The sequence below is a fragment of the Plasmodium gallinaceum genome (genome assembly GCF_900005855.1).
Source record: "Plasmodium gallinaceum strain 8A genome assembly, contig: PGAL8A_v1_87, whole genome shotgun sequence".
NCBI lineage: Eukaryota > Apicomplexa > Aconoidasida > Haemosporida > Plasmodiidae > Plasmodium > Plasmodium gallinaceum.
The window spans coordinates 48,110-54,183 of record NW_021628251.1 but is presented as its reverse complement, the minus strand read 5'-3'; positions in this window follow the sequence as shown (position 1 = coordinate 54,183).

Genomic DNA, 6,074 nt, shown 5'->3' with positions numbered 1-6,074 from the left:
TAAAACACTATAAAAATCTTTGAATGATCAATTAATACACCAAATATTAAGGAAATAATTTAATAAAGAATGTGTAGAACAGTTATACTATTTGTTTTTTTNAAAAGTAGAATATTTATATTAGTTTTATAACATATAATTTCATTAAAGAATAATTCTATAAATACATTTTTTTTATAAATATAATATTCAAATAAAAATATATTTAAAAAATCACGTTAAAAAAAAAAAAAAAAAAGATACACTTTTGTATTATAACTTTAATATAATACATACATTTGTTAATTTTCTTTAATTTTTACATATATATAAAATAAAAAAATTTTATTAAAATTTTTATTTATGCAAATATATATATAATTTATGAATTATGTATAATAGCTCAATTATGCTGGAATATCTTTTTTTTTTCTTGCACATATTTCAATTATAGGTATTCTAAATTTATATATTTAAAAAAAAAAGGGTTAATACATATAAGTAATTTTTTAAAACAAACAGAAAAAAATTTATCATATAAAATAAAAAAATTTATGATATAAAATAAAAAAAATTTATAAGATAAAAAAAATATATTAATAAAATAAAAGAAAAATAAACTGTATAATAATAGCAATGAAACTTTAAATTTTAAACACGTGAACACAATAAGAAATTATTACATATAAAAAAAATTAATTTAATAATGCAAATACTTTTATAATTCATATATGAGAATTTTTTATATTTTTAATAAAACGAATTTTGATTTATAAAAATTATTTTTTTAAAAATTTAATCAAAAAAAAAAAAATAATATATGTAAAAAAAAATTTATATTTGTATAAAAAGGTGTATAAAAAAGTGTATAAAAAAAAAAAAATTATTTTATAAAAATTAATTTATATATAAATTTGTGTTTAATAAAAAATTTTTCGAAAAAGGCAAATTTATAAAAGTGATGAAATTATATAAATTTCACATTCCTCATAATTTACATTTTTCAAAATTTTACATTTTGAAAAGTATTAAGTTTACATTAAAAAAAAATCTTATACTTTAAAAAAAAAAAATAAAATAAAAAGAATTAAAATCATTTAAAAAAAAAATTTAAAGAATTAATCTTATTTTATTTTAAATTTTAAGACTTTTTAATAAATTGTTTCTTACCACATATATTTTAATAAAAGAGTATTTTTAAAAAAAAAAAATTAAAAAAAAAAGGAAAACATATAAAAATTAAATGTAAATATATATTGTACTGAAAAAAAAACAATATTGTGCCTATAATAAATAAATAATGAATATATATTGATTGAACGCATGTGTAAATTCTATTTTTAAGCTTTAAAAACTTGATTTCTTTTTATCACATTTTATTTCAAATATTTAATCCGGATTTTAAATTAACTTTTTTAAAAATTTTTATTTTTTAGATTAAGTTCTACTGTAATTATACATTATAAAAGTAATATCAAATGAATCTATTTTTTTTTTTTTTTTTAAAAGTACAAAAGTTGAATTTCAATTATAAAATGAGCATTTTGTTGAAAAAATGGTAAATAAAAAAAAAAAAAATATAATTCTTTTTTATTAATTTTATAATTTACAAGGAAATCCTTAACATCACATTAGGTGTGTTTCATTGTGTTTAACTAAAGCTACTGTGTTGCAACATCATTTTGATTTTTTTTTTTTTAATTAAAAGAAAGCAATGTTTTTATAGTCAAAATGTAAGTATAGATTTATATACATTTTAAAGAGAATTTCTTATTATATCCGATATAAATTCAAATGAAATATTTGTACAATATGAAAAAATTATATGATGAAATTATCTGCCTTATTGCTTAAAGCTAGTTTTTTATTAATTATAAAATCCATAATTCATTATAAAAAATTTTTTTAAACAATTGAAACATAATAAAGTTTGAAATGTTTTATTACGAGAAAATTTTTTAGGAAATTATAATAATTCCTTTAATAGTTTACTTAAAATACTTTTTTATGTAAAAATAATTTTTTTTTTATTTTATTTTTTAATATTCATTTACACCTTTTTTTTGAAAATTTAAGAAATGATGTATTTTAATAATTTTTTTAATATAGAAAATTTGATTTTTTATGAGAATATATAATTTAACATATTTTATTTTAAGTATATATAAATTATATATATATATGTGTGAATACACGGAAGAAACAATATATATATATATATATATATATATATATTTCATATAATAATATTAAAATGATTTATGCATAATTTGTAATACGCTTTTTAGCAAAAAAAAAAAAAAAAAAAAAAAAAAAAAAATATATTTGTATATTACTGCATTAATATAATTTTTTGTGGTAAAATTATTTAAAAATGATATATATATTTACTAACACTTTTAAGATAAGAAAACTTACACATTTTGTTTTATTTAAAAAAAAACCGCAAAATTTAATTCATTTTTATAGTAATTTCTTCTGTGTAATCAAACAGAAAAAGAAATTTAAGTCTTTATTACATCCTTATAATTTCGTTATAATTATTTATTATTATAAAGGAAAAGCAATGTATATAGGTACCAAAAATAAATAAACACACGAATTGATTATGAATATAAATTTATAAAATTATTATATGGATGAAAGTTGAGGAAAATAATTGAATAATTAATTTTTTATGAAATGATTTATATAGAGAAAATTTATTTTTCAGAATATTTTTGAATTTCATCAAGAATATTCACTTTAGTTATTTGTTATTAGTGTTGAGAATTATAAAATAAGAGAAATGGATAAAATATATTAAAAATTATAAAAAAATCAAGTTTTTCTTATTATAAAAAATTGACAATAGAAAAATTATATAGTGAAATATTAAATTATTTAATAGAATTTTACAAAAAAATTAAAATAAAAAATCATACGAATATGTAATGACTCATTTTAAATGCATAAAATTTAAAATGCTAATAATTTCATCATTAATTTTACTAATATTTATAAGAATTTACTTCTCCTTTATGTATTTATACAAACTTTCCTTTTTGTATTATTTATTAGTGTGCAAAATTTAAGTATTTAAGAAACCTTAATTATTATATATATAAAATTAAATATATAGAGAAAAATATAATGAAATGAAAAATTTATATATTTTTTAAAAAGGTAAAAAAATAGAAAATTTTAAAAAATAACGAGTTGAATAAGTTTAAATATTTATTTATAATATGATGTTTTTCATTAAAAATAAGTGAAAAATTATTTTCATATTTTAGAATATTTTATTAGATATGCTATTTCTCATTAAATATTGAAATTGAAACATCAATTATTTTAACATTATAACTTACATTCTTTCATTTTTACAAAATTCTATGTCTATAAAGAGTTTGATTATATAGATCAAAAATCACATATATAATTAATTATTTATTTTTATATTTAATAATGCATTTTTTATTGAAAAAAAGATAATATTGAGCTAAACATTACCTCACAAAAATAAAATACAAAGTTATAAGTACAGTATTAATTTGATGTCGATTGTAAAGATGATATATAAAAATAACTTTTTACATTACAAGAAATCATTAAAATATAATAAGCTCAAAATTGATTTTTATATATTTAAGTTTATTTATAGTGGCCAAAAAATTTAGTATATAGGATTTAAATAAATTTAATACTTTATTTTTTTTTTATGTTTACTTTTTAATATTGCTTTGTTTACAATTTTTTTTTTGTTATTATTATCATTATAAAGTAAAAATATTTATTTAAATTTTCTATGTGTTATATATTACATTAAAATGTAAAATATGTAAAATTAATTTAGCAATTTTAAAAATTTCAAAGTTCGTAGGTTAAAAGTTTTAATAATTAAAAAATAATTTTTGATGATAATAATGTTAAAATAACAATTTTATATGTGTAAAAATGAAAAGTAATTACAAAAGAAAATTAACTTTTTTATTTGAGAAAATGGAAATATTAAAAAAAATATCCATAAAAAATATAAAATCAGAATTTCAATGTTTTTACGAAAGTTCTATATATTTGTATGAATTTACATTAAATGCGTTTAAAAAAAGAAGAATAAGTGAAACTACATATATAATAAAGATTTTTTATGAAATGGAATATTAATTTTACTAAATATTTTTTTAGGATTTTTTTTTGCATAAACAAGTATATGTAAAGTATGGTATAACGTATCTACCTTTATTTCATTCTATTAGCTTATATGCTTTGTTTTTTCTTTTCTTCAAACAATTTAATTAAATTGTTCGTCGTATATATAAGAAAACTTTTCAAAACATTTTGTTACATTATTTATATCATGATGACTACTGGAGTAGTTTGCCTTTTTAAATATTAAAGAATTTAAAGAAATTATTATATAGCATAATAATAATTAAGATAAAACGAAAATTATTATTCATAATTCATTTATATTATTATAGTAAAGGCTAATTAATATGTCTAATGCATATATTTCATATTTATAAATTTAATGTATATATTTTGTTATTTTGTAAAAAACAATTTTCGTCTTAGTTACTTATTAAAAGGCATTATTGATGAAAATTATATTTATAATAATAACAATAAATAAAAAGTGAGTTCTCTATTATGAAATGATCACATAAAACAATTATATAGTCAATAATTAAGAAAAAAAAATATGTAAAATATGTGATAATTTTCCTTTAAAGTGCTTAACCTGACTACTATTCATATATAAAAAGTTATGCATTTCGGATGGAAACAACATTCTATTTTTTGAAATTATGCTATATAGAATTTATTTTAAGTTTTGGAGATAATCATTTAACTCACACAAAAAAACATATGTTTAATGTGTTAATTTATAATTTTGTTTTCATATTATTAAAAAATTAAAATTACATAAGTTTAAAAGTTTTACAACTGCTAAATATTGATAAAAATCCTATTTTTTTTTTTTTTTTTTTTGTTATGTTTTTATTTACTATTATTGAAAATTATATTTTGAATGTTCTTAAGGATTTTATTTTTTTTTTCTAAACTTTTATTTAATAATCTCATTTTAAAAAAATAATCAAATATATAAAGTTTGAAATATATTTGATTATTGCGTTTTAAAAGTCTTATGAAATAAGGTAGTTGTTTCATATTAAGAAGTTTAATTACATAGGGAAAATAAATTTTTTCTTTTAAAAGCTAATTTCAAATTAGTAAATTACGTTGAGATAATTATGTATATTCTATTAATTTGATTATTTAATATTTTCTCAAAGTCATTAAATAGCTAATAAATAAGCATATATATGAATTTGAAAAATTTGAAAGAGAAATTAATAGTTATACATAAGTATATTAATATTAGTAATATCATCTCATATAAATAATAAGAGTATGAAAGAAATGAAATAAAGTATTGCAGTGGGAACATGTAAAATAATCCTTTTTATGCTTTTCCTTAAAAATTAACTAGAATTACAAATAAAAATTTTAAAGTAACATCTATTTATTATTAATACAAAAAAAAACTCATATTTTACTTAGAAAGATAAAACTGTTAGGTAATCATATAAAAGAGATATGTAAAAGACAACTAAAATATTGAATATAAGCAACTAAGAAATACAAAAACAGGTTTAATCTTATTCACGAATTGAAGAATAAAAGTTATTTTAATATTTACGAAAGCAATGCTAACCTTTTGTAATACAATTACAAAAATAAAAAAATGAATAAAAATCTTAAAAGCTTATCATAGGACAAACTAAAGAGTGGAGTGTAAAATAATAACATTAATTTTTTTTTGGTGACTAAGTATGGTAAATAAAAAGTGTTATAGACCTTTTTGATATTTCAATATAATTAAATAGGATATTGTTAAAAATTTAGCTAATAATGTAAGATGTCTAAGAAAAGGCATTTGTTGAATTCGGTGTCCTTAATTATTTTTATTTCTTTTTAATACTTTGTTTTTTAGGGAGATTGAACTTCTTTCATCTATTTTTATATGCAAATTGAAGGCAAAATAGGAAAAATTTTTTATTGAATTTTTTCTTGCAAAATTAATAAGTAAATAACTACAAAAGATAAAA